Source organism: Acomys russatus, chromosome 17 (genome assembly GCF_903995435.1).
Source record: "Acomys russatus chromosome 17, mAcoRus1.1, whole genome shotgun sequence".
Classification (NCBI taxonomy): domain Eukaryota; kingdom Metazoa; phylum Chordata; class Mammalia; order Rodentia; family Muridae; genus Acomys; species Acomys russatus.
The window spans coordinates 23,228,014-23,246,587 of NC_067153.1; the positions used below are offsets into that span (position 1 = coordinate 23,228,014).

An 18,574-nucleotide genomic window follows, 5' to 3' on the forward strand; every position below is an offset into this window, starting at 1 on the left:
GAAGTGGTGTAAAATACCACCTTCAGGTGAGATTTGAGAATCGAAGGTTCAGGTCTCTGTTCTGGTAAGAGGAAATGGGTAAATAAATGGTTAGGAGACAAAACTGTAGTAGGCACCACAGCTCTTGAGTCTGATGTCATTCATGGGACCCAAAACAAACATTATAAAACAAACTTCTAGGAAAGTGTACTTGAGAGTATTAAATGAAAACCTCTGAAATACTGCAGGATTATGCATGATTGAGGTGTAGAAGAGCCACTGTAATAAAGCCAGCTATGCACAGCAGTGTAATTGAATCAGAATGTATAGGATTGAGGACAAAAAAAAAAAAAAAAAAAAAAAAAAAAAAAGAGGAAGAAGCAAGGAAGGGAAATTCTCTCATAGCTTTACCAATTATGAAAGGACAGCAATGCAACATAAATACTAACATAAATTTATCTCAGTTTGGTGTTCGTCTCATGTTAAAATAAAGTGGCCAGGTGGTCCACTGGATTTTAATCATGAGGTGGAATTAATAAATGTTTCCTGAGGGCTTCATTGCAAATTTTACTGAGTAGAGGTGGGAGGAGGAGGAGACCCTCAATTACAGATCCGAGTCAGAGCATTAAAGCCACTTGGTGGGAAAGCTGGGCTGGGGAAGGTGCCTCTTCCTACCCTGGGTCAGGGAAGACACAACTGGCCCAGTGTCCTGCGAAGGTAGCAACAAGAACAGGAAAGGAGGAATTGCACACATGCTCGAGAAAGGAGGTGAGAAATGTGACAGAACAGAAACCTTTTCAATGTTCCATCTGTGAATACATGGATGGAGAAAAAGGGGCAAGTTTTACAGAAATGTATTGAAAAAGGCAGAAAGAACATGGTAACCTGTGGCTCAGTGCACATTAGGGCAAATGGCTTCAGGCAGATGCAGCTGAGGAGGTTGGAGGGTGAGACTGGTCATTCTGAGTTTTTAGGGGGTGGGCCCCAAGCCACTATCAATAAGGGACCCATAGGAGCTTATAAGAAATGCAAAATTCAATCTCAGTCTAACATAATCAGCATCATAATAAAGGATATAAAGCACTCAAGAGCCATGGAAGGTTTTGAGATTGTGTACAATGTGAGTTGACAAGGCCTTTTCCATCACCTGAGCAAAAGACACATGCAAAATTATTAACAGACTTATGGTTCCAGGTTCCATTTCTCATCCCAACAAAACCAGAGATCATCTCCACTGCATCCCAACCTGAACTTGTGTCATTGCCTGGCCTGTACAGCTGGGTTTCATGTGGGCACCGTGGAACAGAAGGAGTGACGCTATGCAATAGGATGTCTTTGGAATGTAATGAGAGCTGTGTCTGTCTATCCTTCTTTGTCCTCTTCTCTTTGCTTCTGTGCCTCACTCCAAGTAGTCTTCTTTCTTTCCTCATTACGTATGTGCAGGAATTTCCTCCCTGTAGTCTAGGCATCTGAAGACGCTAAGGCTGAGGTGAAATTAAATACCATTGTTTTTAAAACTCAAATTGATCTTTAACTCACTTCAACTGTTTACTTTCAGTGATTAGGCTAACAGTCATTACAGCAAAAGTTCTCAATTTCAAATTTGGGACTAAAAGACATAAAATTCACATGTGATGCTCCTCTAGTCCGGGCCAATCATCAGCTTTCCAGAGCTCCTTTACACACAGGTGGGCAAATGCCTCAAACTTTTTAGCACAATCAAATTATGCCAATACTTTTGTAGAAGTTTGTTGTTGTTTTATTGTTTTTTTACACTGCTGTGTTAATCAGCCCATTTATACAATGACAATGTGACCAAGTTGCGTCTGTGAATTTGATTATTTCAGTGGTCCCTGCATAGTGTCAAACATGGTTGCAAAGATCATTTTCTTATCTTGAAAGCATTTCTATCTTTTCATTCTTTCTTTGTCCAAATAGCCCCGGGCTGTGTCTGTACATCACCAACTATAAGTCAATTACTCAGCTACCAGAAAACAAGATACACCCACTTGGCTCTGAATAATTGCATTCTCTAATTTGTATCCAGGTGTCACTATATGGAATCCGCCTGTGATGAGGAAGTGCACACAATGATCAATACCTCAGTGCATAGCATTACTTTCAATATGTTTTCCCATGTTTAGCACAGACAGCAACACCATTTGGTATCCTGCACTCAGTAGGAGCTCACATTCCCCTGGAAATGTGGACATAAATCAAGCAGGCATCAATAACATGAGCTTTCCACTCACTGCAGTCAGGGCTCTCCTATGAATAGCCTATATTGATTCCAGTCCCTATAACCATTATGTGATTGGGGTTTAAGTGCCTTTAAACTTAAATAATAATGCTCTGCAGGAATATGCAAATGAATTGTACTTGGCGAGCCTCTGATAATGGGAGAATTAATTAAGTCCTGGAAACTATTCTTGCCACCAACTTAATGAGACAGACTTGAGTCGAGAACCCTGCTTGAATGTATTTCTGGAATTCCTCTTGTAAAGCTGGAGTTTTCCAATATTAAATATAGAGAATTCTTTCCAACCCAAATCAGAGGAGCACAACTGCTGAAGAGGACTGGACTCAGGAGGCAGATGAAAATAGGCCCCCCTAAGATGTGGGGAGCACTGTGGCTAAAAGGAATATTCATGTGCAGCCATGCCAAAATGGGGGAGGGGCCAAGAGGTTCACAACCCAGTGAGCACAGAAATGGAAACTCCTTGGATTCCTGCTTCACTTCTGGATTAGTTTCTGTGAATCTGTAAATGAAACTTTTTACTTTAATACATTTTATTTTAATTAATCAGAGTCTTAATTAAGCCTTTGTTCTTAGAAGAATTCAAAACACTAGCTTTGATTTCTTTAAAAAAAACTTTTTTCTTTTTGTTTTGGTTTTAATATGTACTTACTTTAATTTATGTATGTGAGTGTTTTGCTCACATAGCACCTCAAATATAGTACACCAATTATATGCTTGGTGCCCAAGGAGGTCAGAAGAAGGTGTCGCATCTCCTAGAACTGGAGTTACGGATGATTGTGAGCAGCCATGTGACTGCTGGAAATCACACCTGGGTCTTCTTCAGGGGCAAGTGCTTTTAATCACTAAGCTGCCTTTCCAGCCCCAGACCAGGTTTCTATTCACATTCATTGAATTGATGTAGTCTAAGAATTCGATTTCATTATTTGTAAAGTGATAGTATTACCAAGATTAAATTAGATAATATATGCAATCATTCATGTCTGTAAAAGTCAGGCATATGGTAAAAACAAGCCTAACATTTGTCCCCAAAAGAGGATGTTCGTGGATTTGAACTTGGAAATCTAAAGCCTTTTTCTATTTCTTTCTTTTTTTTCTTTTCTTTTTTTTTTTTGAGGGGGGGGGGTCAGGGAAGGGTGTTCACAACAGGGTTTCTCTGTATAGCCTTGGCTGTTCTAGACTCCCTTTGTAGACCAGGCTGGCCTCAAACTCACAATGATCAGCCTGCTTCTGCCTCGCTGAGTACTGTATATCTTTACTTTTTCTTTAATCCACAAAATGAGAATAATTGAAGTATTTATACCATGCAATTACTTTTTTATAAATGGATGAGAAAGTGCATGAGACAACACTGGAGCCAGGGACAGCATAAGTAACTGAAAATATCAAGTACTCTCATTATTGTTGTAATTTTTGACTGCTTTGGCCACATTGCAATAGATATAGATGCAAGGAAACCTCAGGAACAATAGCTAACATTAATTGAACATCTATCTTTGAGGTGCTGTTCTAAGAACTGAAAGTAGATTTTAATTTAATCTTCCCAACTGCCTAACAAGGAGACACTGCAATCTTCACATTAGATACGAGACTCTGGGGGATCAGAGAAGTAATTTGTGACACACTGCAGAGCTGGTTAAGTTAAAGTGACCACACTGAGATTTACAAAGGCTGGTCCCCAGCAATATACAAGTGTAACTCCAACCAGATAAGGACACACAGACACAGGAGAGGTGGGAGATGGTTTCTGTAAAGAACGGTCTGAATTACAAAGAGAAAAGAATCTATTAGTCCTATACACAAGGAAAACATATTTGTGAGCTTTAAATTCATGAAATTGGAAGAAGTAAGGTAAAGAAAACCCATGAATTCTAAAACCAATCTCAGCTTATCTGTAATTGTGTCACATTAAATTCACCAGGATATTACTGTGGCTTCCAAGTTACTATGTACTTCAGCTGTATGATTACATTATGTAATCTCATTGCATCTCAATGTCTTTTTCTATAAAATTGGAGAAACCATTCATTAAAATTACCTCAGTGAACACAAATGTCTGACGAATATAATTTCTAATAAATTCTTATTTAACTGGTCTGGAAGGATTAAGGCACAAGAAAGAGTTGCTGTTTTGTTAGGGTTGTTGTTTTTTAATTTTCCAGTATCACTGTAATATGAATCTTCAATGGCAAGCATCTATTGACCATTTTAGCACATATCAACCATGGATAAGTTTATTCTTTCTTTTAAATTTTTTATATTTTATTAATTTATTCGTATTACGTCTCAATTGTTAGCCCATCCCTTGTATCCTCCCATTCCTCCCTCCCTCCCGCTTTCCCCTACTCTCCTCCTCTATGTCTGTGACTGAGGGGGACCTCCTCCCCCTGTATATGCTCATAGGGTATCAAGTCTCTTCTTGGTAGCCTGCTATCCTTCCTCTGAGTGCCACCAGGCCTCCCCATCCAGGGGATATGGTCAAAAATGGGGCACCAGAGTTCATATGAAAGTCAATCCCCACTCTCCACTCAACGGTGGAAAATGACTTGTCCATTGGCTAGAATTGGGTAAGGGTTCAAAGTTTACTGCCCGTATTGTCCTTGGCTGGTGCCATAGTTTGAGTAGGACCCCTGGACCCAGATCTGCCCATCATAATGTTCTTCCTGTAGAAATAGCCTAAGTGTCCCTCAGTATAAGAATGGATAAAGAAACTGTGGTACATTTACACTATGGAATACTACTCAGCTATTAAAAACAAGGAATTCCCAAAATTTGTGGACAAATAGATTGAACTAGAAATGATCATAATGAGTCAGTTCACCCAGAAGCAGAAAGAGTCAAATGGTATATACTCACTTATATCAGGACACTGGCCCAAAGGGCATGTCCCGTGAAAGTCTTCACTTACAAGGAAAGTGGGTCAGAGGGGAGGACTTCCTATTGGGACTTTAGATGAGAGAAGCATTGGAAAATGGGGAAATAGAAGGATCCAGAAGGATAAGTATATTCTTAATGATTAGAGACAGTATAGTTATTACCCAGTAAACAAGAAGCAGCGATGAAAGTACTGGAAAAGTGTGATATATGAATGGATAAAAGAATGTTTTGTGGGCATAGAAGGAGCATTGCATTACCTGCTCCCTATATGCTGTATAATACTGCTTCTCAAATATTTTTCAGATGAGTGCTATTCTTCTTCAAATAATACAAAACAAACTGGCTTAAATAAAAAGATGAGCTCACTGGTTTCTTAAAATGAAGAGTCTGAGGAGCGTACAGCTTTGGGCACAATAGAATCCCAGAGTACTTCTTTGAGTCATCTTGGTCTTCTCCAGTCTTATCTCAATCAGCTTTGTTCCTTGAAAGGCATTTCCCCTCTAGATGTTGTGTTGACACCTGCTGTGTTTACTGTGCTCAGAGATTCCTTAGTTATTCTGCATTGGAAGCCACAGTCTCATGGGCTATAAGCAGAAGAAATTTTCCCAAAGTGAAACAGAGTTCAACCATTAAAGGTATATAATGACATCTTGACTGTTAATCCAATTGGATGGATGACAATATATGTGGTTTACTTCATGGCTTTTAGGAAACAACACATGTAAAACAACACTGTTTTACATGTCTGCATTTCTTCTGAAGAGCCCAAGTCCATGGTTGCACAGTGAAAAACAAAACAAAAACAAAAATAGTTGTTCTCTGTCACAATCCACGTTTCCTTTGGTGTCTTGGTGGATGACTCATTATTATACTAACAACAGGTCATCCTGATAGTCATTTTCTGATGCACAAAAAAGCCTCTAACATTAACTGTGCCCATTCTAAATGTCAGTGGTACGCACTGAAGTAACTTCCAAACAGTTCTGTGTACCTTCCTTCTCCCCATTATCTGGAAATGGGAGTGACTTTTATAAGGTACAAAGGCAAAGCAACAAGCTTCCTACTTAACTGCCTTGCATTTCCTCTTGATGACAAAAAAGTTCAAACTCCCCATTATGATTTAAGGCCACTGAAAAATGTGGCTCCCACTAGTCTTCCAAGCCTCCCTTTTACTGCACACTCCCTGTATGCAATGCAGGCTTAACTACACCAAATGCTCTCTTCTTATGTACTCTCAATGCACTCAGGGGTTTTCCCCTTTTGCATCTGTATTGAGGTTCACTCTACCTGTGCTGCTATGCCCACTTTTTTATTTCCTCTCTTTTAAAGATTTTTTTTAAAGACTCTATTTTGTGAGAGTAGTTTTAGTCATTTCCACCTCTGTTCTCTGGTTTTTCACCATTCACTCAACCAATCATTTCATATTTACTGAAACATTGCCAGGTTCTGTTCAGTCAGTGGTGAGGAGAGCAGGATGGGTGTGTCTTTTATGGCATTTAAAGGTTTTCAAGGTAGCTGGGCACATGTTGGGTGGTCAGGAAGGGGCACTAAAAGCATGAGACTTGGCCGGGAGACATTCAGAGAAAGCCTACCAAAGGAAAGAAGTTTTAAGTTGAATTGTAGAGGTGGTGGGAGCTAGCAAAGCAGCTGGTCAAGTGAACAGGAGTGACAGCAGGCTAACAAGCTATTTCAGCTCCAAAGCCCAGTGGGACATGACTGTGTTCAGACTTCCTCAGTAAAGATTACTCATCTATGTGGCTCTCGTAGTGCTTTTGAATTCTATTATAATATTTATTACCATATTCCTTGCATTTACATATTCATGGTAAACATCATAACTGAAGTCATGGTAAATATTTAAATTGAAAATTGCCAAACTTTAGGAACAACTCTAAAGCAGTGTTCTATTATCTCAGAAAGACAGCTTGAATGCTATGGGTGCATTTTTTATTCCTTCCCAGGAAAGCTGCTCAGCCAAGCACCACAAATATGTCCTTAGAAGGTACTTATTTTTAGCATGTGGCATTAGAACTGGACATGGCATATACACCAGTGTATTCCTGGCGTTGCTGTAGTTGCAGTAAAGCACCTGCCTGCATTTGATTTGTTTTATTCATCCAAGGATTTTATTGAGCACTCACTATGTACCAATTACCCATATTCAGTTCTGAGAACATGGTGCAGACACACTTTTGTATTTGTTGTGCTATTGTCATTGCTATTGCCATTGTATGCGTTGTGCTAACCATACTGAAGCCAGCAAAAGATCCTTCCGACTATAAACTGTGAAGGGGCTAAGAAGGGTGTTGGCAAAAGGGCTGACCTGCATGGGTTGAGACGAAGGAAGTGACATCAGAAGTGAGGCTTGATAATTCACATATATGTTCGTTGAATCAAAGAAACAAGAGAGAACAAGGAGAGAAAGGCGGCAATGTAAATTAGGAAGCGTAAAGGGGCCAGTGTATTCCTGTGCAAAAGAGTCCCGCAAGCATGCGATACGAGGTGAGGTAAGGCTGAGAAGATGGGCTTGACGGTATATAGAACCTTTTAAAGCTCGAGTGAGAAGTTCTTATTTTTATTTCAAAGAACAATAAGAGTACGTGGATAGTTTTAAGTACAGAGCGACACGGTCAGATTTGAATTTCGATGCATCACTCTGACTGTAGGGTGTGGAGAAACAGAAATTGTACCAGTAATAGAGCCTGGAAACATGCTTTGCTGAAGGCTGTCATAGGTGACAGATGACAAAGCATGGAGCATTGGCTAAATTAGCTGTGAGTCACTCAATGGGATCATAGCAGTAACAGACAAAGCCTTTCAGCTAAGAAAAGTAACTGGATCTCGATGGGGCAGAAATTAAAAGCAAATAGAAGAACCATTTAGCTTGGATTCACTTTCCTCTATTATACCCAGTAAGAGAGCCTAAGCACCTATCTTGCAAGGAAGATAAGAAAAAAAGGGACTTGGATCTCACCCTGTGGTTTTAATATCCATCTGCTAAATCCTCAGAGGACCTCCAGTGGTGCGCCTATTAACAGTGTTCTCCACACAAGCATTGGCAGTGGAACTCAGGGGTCACTTCATGCAGCTGTAGACCAGGATAGTGCAACCTCTGGGTTCAAAGTCCGCTCCAGTGCCTCAAGCCACATTAGCAGACCAACCATGACAACAGCTGGAAGCTTGTCACTTAAAAGAGTCCATTAGAAGGAAATACAGAAGAACCTCTGAGGGGTAGAAGCTGGAGGAATGCACTTCTTACTTCATGCAAAGGATACAGCAGGGGAGCCAAAAGATTGCACTTGTCAAGTGATTGCTGTGGAACGCATCAAGAAGTAAGGCCATGCCCTCAAAAAATCGGATGCAAGAGTGTCCAAAAAGAGTAATAGAAAAAGACCTTGGAAACCGACCTGGGGAGCAGGCAGGGATGAATTACCAGGCTCCATTTGTGGCTCAGCTGGGAGTAGAGATAGGATCTCAGTCAGCCTATCCTGATCTCATGCTCCATTTCAGTTCATTTAAATTAACATCAAATTGAGAACTGCAGGGCATCCGAGGGAAACCAAAGCCACTAATGTATCCATGGCTTTCTCTTGACCCTGGGAAGGCAGAATGAGGGTTCACAGATGACATAAGAGGCAAACTACCTGCATCAGATGGGCATACTCACACTACATAATGAGCTGTGTAACAGTTAAGAATAATTGGCATGTGTCATTAAACATGCATCTGTAGATGTCAAAATACACACTTATGCGTTTTTATATACATTTCAATGGTAATTCATAGAACTTATGCATAGTCTTATATATACAGATAGATAAACAGATAATACATAGATATACATGTGTACAGAAATACATATACATACGTGCATGTGCAACTGTCCCAAGATGAAAACACATGAGCTGCAATTAGTGGGCTTAGGGCCATTCTCAGTGAGAATGGTTTGGATGTAGATATCCCAGAGATAGAGATGGCTTCAGGCCTTGATGCACCCACTCGCACACACGTGCACACACACACTCATTACTTTAAATAAAAATTCATATAAAAACTCTGTATATCAAGATTGCTAAAGGAATTCGAAGTAATTTCCAGAAGAGATGGTATCTGATATTATATTTGAAGTAGGTGAAGGGAATCAAAGAGAAAAATGTATCAAAAAACAAATGGGTGTAGAATATTGAGCAATTGTGGCTCCCTGGGTGTGCCTAGAAGTTCAAAGAAGGAAAACAATAGATCAAAATGAATATTCTTGCCTGTAAGGCTAAGAAAAGTAGCTTTTATTCCTAAGGAGTGGATAGTGTTGGAAGATTTCATACTGGATAATTGGTGGGAGATTTGTGTCCTGAAAACAGTGGACAAGAAACAAAGTGGTAGTTGCAGAGATATTCCCAGAGATAATAAGCCTTTATAAAGAGTAACAAAATCTCCAACACAAAGCATCAGAATCCCCTTTTGATTTGCTAATAAAGTTTGTCTAAGAGACTTGTAAAACATTACAGGCTACTCTTGCTGTCTTTGGTTGCCCCCCCCCCACCCCCCACCAGAGGTGGCATGTCAGTCCCTACTGTTGAGAACACCAAGAACTTTGGACAGAGGACTCAGAGGACCCAAGTGAGATCTGACCTGAAAGCCTCTTCCTTGGAGACTAGCTTTTATGGTACTCCAAGGTGTCATGGAAGCTTCCAAGGGAAAGAAGCAACCAACAGTCCTAGCCAGCTAAGACACTTATGAATTATAACATCATAACACCTATGAATTTTTAGTAGTAATTATTACAATTACTTTAAGGGTGCATATCTTGGTGATCATCAACACCTCTCTAATTGGACTCGAGACCTACTAAAGAACAGGGAACCCATGTCTAGTCTCGAAGTCTAGCCAATCACCTTGGGCTACTGAAGTCACAGATCTCGGAGGAGAACCTACAACCAGCGCTGTCCTAATCTAGCATAAATCCTCATCACAGTATATTATTATTTTTATACACACAGATCAATGAAGTTTTACCTCTCACCAGAGAAACTTTTGCAATAGATGGAGACCACTACAGAAAATCATAACCAACCTAAATAAAGAGAACAAGTGATTGTATGGTGTCTAGCCCCAGTGAGACATGTGCAATACAACTCCTACATTTAAGGCCCAGGAGCCATTTCAGAAAGAAGCCAGAAAGGTAATAAGAGCCAAAAGGAACAAGATGTTAGCTTTGAGACTGCTTCTTCTAGAAATGTCAGAGGAGCTACACTTGTGAAGTCTCATCAACATACCTGCCTAAGTCAGACCTGAACAAGGACAACAGTAACAGATATACTAACATGGAAGGGAGGAATCTTATGGAGCTTCAGCACAAGAAAAGAACTCTATGCAATTAAAGAAGGCTGTGAGCAAGAGAAGTAGTTTTCCTCAGGGAAAAGCCCTCATTCCCAGTTGGTCATCCAATATTAAGTAGTCAGTCCAGAAGTCATGCACACACAGGGGACACACAAACTGAGCAGGTTGTATTTATATATTTAGGAATACAAACATACACATATGTAACAAGAATTAAATAAAAAGAGGTCATGAATTTGAGATAGAGAGTAAGGGCGGTTACAGAGGAGGAGTTGAAAAGAATAAAGGAAAGGGGGAAAATGATGTATTTTAATTTCAAAACTATCAAAAGGTAAAAGCATAAACTCTTAAAACCAATAAAAGTCCTTTGCAAATACTCTGATCTACTTTGTAGAAGTCGTGAGCTGGTCAGAGTATGTGGAGGGAGATAGCATCTCTTCACATCACACCAAAAGCTTGCCCTGTTTATTTCTTGCACACGTGGGCAGCCTCAACTAAGCTCCTGGATACTTGAGGACAGTTTCTTTTAATCCAATATTTATGGCAATACTATTGGGGATTGCACTCAGCATCTTCCAAAGGCCAGAACTGTAGCAAAGGGCTACTTTCCAGCCTGTATCCAAGACTTCTCCAGAGCCTGTTGGATGGTTTGTCACTCCCACAGCAGTTTCTTGAAACTTGGTAGGTTTTAATATGTGTCTGTATACTATTTTATTTTGTCAGTAAGTAGAGGTCCAGAAGCCCTCTTCAGCCGTAAAGAATCAGTGAATAAATTACCAACAAGGAGGGGGTTAGAAAATGGTTCTAAAGATGCCAATAACAAAAAAGTGAAGATATGTTAGCTACACAGAGCCAACTTTATATAACATAACACCGATAATAACTTGAAGATCAAAGTTTATAGTAGTCAGATGCTGTTTTCATCTTCCTGGATGTTGTGAAGGCTAATTTCATTTGTCAATTTGACTTTGCCGTGGGATACCTAGATAATTGGTTAAATATTATTTTGATATACATCTATAATTGTATTTTTGATCTATGAATATTTAAAAAAGAATAGACAGAGGGTAAAAGGTAATTTTCTCTAATGAAGCTAGGCCCTTTTCATTCCAGTAATGTCTCAAATAAAATAAAGCAAACTGGTTAGCTTTAAGTGTTAGCTTCAGCTGGGAGGAGAGTCTCAGTGAGTGACTGTCTATATTTTGTTGGTATATCGGTGAGGCATTATTCATAAGTGTTGTGGGAAGATTCAGGCAACTGTGGACAGCAAAATCCCCTAGGCACGTGATCTTACAGTGTGTGTGAGTGGAGAAATCCAGCTGAGCTCAAGCAAGTGAGCATGTATGGATTCACTTCTCTCTGCTAGTGACTGTGGTTGTGATATGACCAGCTGCTTGAGGTTTCTGCCTTTAATTCCCCATAGGGATGGGCTAGAACCTGGCATTATGAGCCAAACAAACTTGTTTTGTCCTCTGTTGGTTTGTCAAGGATTTTATCACAACAACAAAAATGAAACTATAACAAAATACTGTGTAAAAGATAAATTTTTCTGTCCATAGTTAAGTAGAAATATTAGTCTTTTACTATTTTGACACACACCGAAAGTTGGCAAGAAGCTACATTAGGGGTTCTCCTGGTCCCCAGATGTGCAGACTCTGACTCACCTATACCACCAACTCTTCTGTGTCTTCATCTCATTTGTCAGTTTCAGATCTAAGACTTCCCAGAATTCAGAAATTTCTGAAGCAATGTTTCCCCATGATCTCCCACACACAGACATGTGCATTCCCACTGTTCCTCTGCAGAACCCTAATGACATCGATGTCCTGGAAATGACATACAAGTCAGAGTTTACAGGGAAGGGACGAGGTCACCACTGAAGGCCTCCACTTGCATACAGAGTATTTGCTCCTAAATCTGATAACATGAGCTGTAAACTTTGCCATTTTGGCTTTGCAGAGTTGGAAATCAATGTTCCTCATTTCAAAAAGTTTTTTTTTTTTTTTTTTTTTTTTTTTTTTAGGGGAAATGGACTTTATCTTAATGAATTATTTTAAATGTGCATCCCTAGGTTGGGATATTATAGTAGATATATTGCTCTACCACAAAGATTCCTCTTTAGGAAGAAAGGGTGCATTTTTTTCAACTGGTGGGAATGCTGTAAGTGAATGGCCCTTACCTTTCAGCGCGTCTTAAGGACTGTGTTGGCTGAAAACTATCCTGTTGTCTAGCGTTACATCTCATTTCCACAAATAGCCTTTATGCAACAGTTACCAACAAGAGTAAAAGGTATGAGGCACTCTAGAACATCTGGGACCGTCAGTCGCTGGCTAGCACTATAACTGAAGGACAGCTACACAGCATTCAGCCATCACTTCCACAGTGCAGAACTGGATTAGTGCCTTCCGTTACATCCTACAAGAACTTTGCTGTTATTGTTACTTTTCTTCTGCTGCTTATAATGTGTCTTCTTCTATGGCTTAAGATATTTCCCTTGCTCTCACGTCAATAGATTTGATCAAGATATGTTATCATGTAGTTTTCTTCCTGTTCTCTTTGCTTGGGGTAAGCTAAGATCCTAGAACCAGGGAACATACAGTTTTCTTTCTTTCTTGTTTTTTTTTTCTTTTTTTCAAACATACAAGAATCTGTCTCTTCTAAGTCCTGTTCCTCTTTTTTCTTTTTGGGCTGATTATATACATGTTAAGTTCTTTGAGAAACTTCTATACCTCACAATTATCCTCTTTTGCCTTTCAATCTCTTCCTCTTTCTGCATTCCAGTCTGTGTCTCCACAACACCTTTTCATACATGTTGACCGTGTTGTTATAGTCACTGAATGCATTTTATATATCAGCATTATGGTGTTAATTTCTTAAAATTAATTGAGGGCCAGTGGTGGTGAACATGTATGGAGACCTGAGGTTAATGTCTGGTAGTTCCCTCCTTAATCATTCTCAAGTTAATTTATTTGGTCTTTTGCTGGACTGGATGATCACCATTCTGGGCTAGTCCATCTGACCAGCTTGCCCCAGGGAACCTGTGTTTCTGTCCTCTGAGTGTAGGAATTACCAGCAGCTGTCATGCTTGCCCAGCCTTAACAAAGATTCTGTAGGACATGAACACCTAGTCATGTTTGCATGGCAAGTCTATTCTGTGGGCCATTTCCCTAGCCTTATCTGAGCTCCTCAAAAGCTACTCTGCTCAAAGAAATTTCAATAAAGAGGTATATCTGGCTAGATCTATTTCATACATTTTAGTCACACTTACTTTGCTCAACTCTTTTGGTGGTATTTGCTCTCCTCTTCTGGAACGTTTATGCTCCCTCTGCCACTCCAAACCCTGCATGGCGATGGCATCTGCACCACCACAGTCTCATTCCCATCCTTGCCTCCCTGGCTTTGGGCATGGTAGTGGCTTCTTGCTGTTTCTAATCTCCTGGCTCCTCACTGTGGAAGCTATGGCAGAGTGCTGAAGAGATGCTCTCTAATTACAAGGGTAACCAGTGGTTGATAGTCCCAGATGCTTCACAACTCCATGGACACATTTGAGAATGGAAAAGCTCATGTTTCCCTGAGGCTGCTCTCAGTATGACAGAGGAAAATAGATCGAGGTACTACCCGATTAATTCAGGGTGCTTCTTATCAGTCGGAATTGAGACCAGTACTTTTCTCTTTATAGGTCTTATACTCACCAGAGCCACAGAAGGCTTTAACACCATACTTTTGCTATATTCTTCACATATCTCTCCAGATTACATCTTTTGAACACTCCAGTTACATTTTGATATGCTTTATGGAGGATCTAAGTGGACAGAGCAATATATTGTTTGGCTTTTTAATCTGTCTCCATACATTAAAAACCAAGGATCCCATATTAAGTTTCCTCTATTGAAGTACCTAGCATGGTTCTTTTTTGTTGTTGTTGCTCTGAATAGGCTCCAGTGAACATAAAGCTCTGTACTAAGTAGATATTTCAGGCATAATAATACATGGGTAGCTTCTTGGGTTGGGCTATGCTGATCACCTCTGCTTCAAACAAAGGATTCTGCTGTGGGCTACAACATTGAAGTTGTGAATATGGATGATCAGTTGCTCCTAATATATTCATTATGCTCACCAGGCATTCTTACACTGTTTGCTTGTAGCTGAGGACTGTCATTTGTCCAGCATACCCTAATAGTATCTTAAGGTCACTAGGGAGGAGGCTTGAGACTGATGCTCAGAGAATTTTTAGAAACTACAAATACAGGCTTTAGGCTTGAAACTTGTCTTGGTTCTCATCACACACTACAGAAATAGCACAGGATTTATTTGGCCTCATGGGGTCCAACACTATTTATAAACAGCACATACTGAGTTTGAGACATGAAAGATGTGTCCCACTGGCTAGACAGGGGTAGGGGGTTGACTTGATTGTCTCTTTATTCTCTTTCTCCCTGGGAATGCAATTGATTGGGAATAATTTGACAGCTGCCTGTTTTAGGCAGGTGAGGGTTCGCAGATACCACAGTTAATATAATCTTTTATTTTATCCCGATTTTCTATGTATGTATGTATGTATGTATGTATGTATGTATATATATATGTATATGTATATATATATATACATATATATATCTGTATCTATATAGAGATATAGAAACAACATGAACTTTTCCAGGAAAGTAAGTTAGATCTACAAGTTGAGGCTGTTTAAACACCTGGCCACAGTCCTAGGACCCAAGGAGCTTAGGGTCCAAGTTAGCAGCATCTCTGGAAAGAGGTCTGTGTAAGGAGTGCGATCATTTCCTCAGCCTTGTAAATTATATTTAAAACATTAACACATGTAGGTTCTTCACGGTCTATGCAAGTGACTTCTCCTCCCTCGACTGTGGCTTCCAACTACAATGCACAGTTCAGTCTCACCATGTGTTTGCTAACCTTTTGAATTTCTAAAATTAAGATTATAACGAAGAGCATCTTTTCTTATTTCAAAGAACTTCTCTAAGAGTAATGTTCTAAGCTAGGTAACATGTAACTGCGCCCCTCATGTCAAGTGTGGTCCTTGTTAAGCCACCTTTAGGCAAAAAAAAAAAAAAAAAAAAAAAAAAAAAATGCATACTGTGAGAAAGGAGGCAAGTGTGAGCTGCAGGATGAGTCACCTCTGGATTCAGGGTCCAGGCACACTCATCAATCACTTTCTGCACAGGATTTCTGACTTCTTCAAAAGTCAGTCTGCCTCTGCACATAAGGAGAACTAAATATGTCTCAAAGGACTAACTACCTTAGCAGGTGTCATTCTGTTTTTATATGATCTTTGGTAACTTAAGTAGGTTATATTTCTTCATATGTGCAATGGAAATATTGATATCTTATTTGGAATTGTGCTATGATTATTATGAGTCTAAAGGAAAGAAAAGTCTACACCTGAGACTTTATTCACGGGCAATATCAAGGTATTGTTACACAGTGAGCAATAGATAAAGACATTACTAATTAAAAAGCCAGTAATAGAAAGAAATAGTAAATATGAAAATGGAACTTTGGCTTTTGTTTGTTTGTTAATTAAAACAGCAATAGGTTCCTGCCCAGGGAAAGGCTGGGATAGGGCAGGCCTTTCTTCACACACACACACACACACAATATGTTTTCTTTCTTTTTGATAAAACACTACCAAAGTAAATGTATTAGCTCCCATGAGCTAGTCACGCCTAGAGACTTGGTACAGTTCCCCAGGTGGCATTGAGAAGAGAGCTCGAGCCATGCTCTAGACTCCAGCCTGAGCACAGGAGCAAATGGGAGTCTGCTGGTACCTAGGGCTGAGTGATCAGCTCCAAACCATGCAAGGAAAACCAGTGACACCCACAAAGCAAAAGGCAACAAGGTTAAGAGCTTAAAAAGAAAGGCAGATGCCACTAGAGGTGGTGGCTAGGGGCTAGGTCAGTGTGACCCTTAGAGACCATTGGCCAGTGCAGGGTGAAGCCCTTGGGCAGCTCAACACATCTCCCAGAAAACTCTTAGGGAATCAACATGGCTTATCCCATTAGTGTGTCCTCAGCATCAAAGACAGTATAGAGATGTCCCTGATGCAGGCCACAGTGTACAATGTCCGTTGAGTTGTAGTTTAAAATATATATGCAATCTGGGTGGCATACAGGACAGTACCAAGACTATGCCCTATTCATAGAGGCACCAGCTGCCTGCTCTTCAAGAGACAACAGCATCTGCCAGGGTACACAGGTCCCTCCAAATTCATCCTTTGGGTGGAGGCCTGAGACCCTGGAAGCAGCAACAGCAGAGGCACTGTGGGGCCCATATGGGCCTGACTGGGATCTCCCTGAAGTCTGATTTTTTTTTTTTTTTTTTTTTTTTTTTTTTGCATTTGGGATAGCTAGCTGCAGAACCAGACAGGAACGACCCCCTCAATCCCTCCTGGAATGCTAGGACTAGAAATGGCAGTAGCTTATACCTATAGACAAGTGCTGCCCCAGCAGTGGGCTGGGGAGGATGCTGGCAGACCAGTGGGATCCCAAGACAGACCACAGCAATGTCTGTCTTCTTGGTTTTGTGCAAGGTGAAAAAATGATGCTCCATCAGCTCTAGGTAGCTCACGTGCGTCGCAGGGTTCTTCCATAGGCACTGGCTAGTGAAGGCCACAATCTCAGGGGAGAACTGAGTCAGCTGCAAACTGTGGGGATGGTTCCTCCACCACCTGCCTCAGCTGCTGGAACGGTGTCCCCCAAGACTCATAAGCGAGCTGCCGAGTGGCCACCTTGATCATGGTGATGCCGAGGCTGCAGTCGTCGGACTTGACATTGTACCCCTTCTGATTCACCTCATGGTTAATCCTCTCAGGAGCCATGTAAGGCTTGCAGCCAGCATCCATTGTCTTTGCCACAGAGTCTACCAGGTAGCCACTGATGCCAAAGTCGCACATCTTCACATGCCCCTCCTTGTTTATGAGGACAGTGGACAGCTTCACAACTCTGTGGATCACAAGCAGCTTGCTGTGCAGGTGCTCCAGGGCCCTCACGACAGACACAGCCATCTGGCCCAGGATGTGGCCCAGACTTGTCACCTTCTTCTCCAGCACCTTAGAGCAGAACTTGTCCATGGACATATCCATGGTTCACACTGCAGATCCTTTCTAATAGGGCACCATAGAAGGTGACAGTGTAGAAGCAGTTGACCATGTGAATTTAGATCTATAAGCAGATGGTCCAGCTCCTGGGAGTTCACAGGGGCCCAGATGTGCTTTACAGCCATGATGGTGTGATTCTGAGCACCTTCTCCACCACCCCAGAGGTTCCATGACTCAGCTTTGAGATGGTCACCAAGTTATCAGCCTCCACCTAGAAGTTTCTGTCTACAATCGTGATGAAGGTCCAGAAGTCCAGGTTTGGGGTTGGGGGGCATTGGGCACAGGTGGCTTGGACACACAGATTATGCATAAATCATTTTTCCTTTTGGATTTTTCCTTTGGTCTGGGCCAAGCTGGCCAGTGGGCTCGCAGCAGGTGACTTCATGCTACAGACAGTGGCGGTGGAGAGCACTTAACTAGAGGACCCCAGATTACTTCCTGGCCTGGCGTGTTCATGGAAGCTGGTAAGGACGGTAGAGCAGAGGGCAATGGGCAACAGACGGCAGAGAAGTGAAGGTAGCAAGCATCTGAGGCCAAAGATGAACTCTTTTAGGAACAAATGGAGCAGCCATAATGAGAATAATGGGCTTTTAAGCAAAATTTTATGTAGCCATATAATATTAAACTGAATCTCTGCTTGGGGTAGCGTGTGGATCTCACTATAAGATATATATAAGATATATATGGATGATTTGATTCTTCCGGGAGCTGCCACTTTAAAAAATGCTATTTACAGTGTTTGAGATTTCCATCATGAAAAGTCGTTCTGTTTTTCAAAAATGAAAGTGCGAGAAATAGCTAACGCCAATGAAATGTCTATTGTGTATTGGGTATTTCTTAACCATTAGGTATTTTAATCTTGATAAATACTTTATGATACAAGAGTTCATGCTGTTTCGTACTGTTACTGATATGCAGACTAGACAGTGAAAGACAAAAATGTTGAAGTCATTTGCCCAAGGACACAGTCAGAGCCAGTAAGTGAAGGATTTCGTACTTAATGC

General features: G+C 40.8%; 1 pseudogene; it reads right to left on the minus strand.

Annotated features, from left to right (window-relative positions):
- Positions 1 to 1,063: 1,063 nt before the first annotated feature.
- LOC127201803 (dual specificity mitogen-activated protein kinase kinase 3-like) lies at positions 1,064 to 17,955 on the minus strand (annotated as a pseudogene).
- Between the last annotated feature and the right edge of the window lie 619 nt (positions 17,956 to 18,574).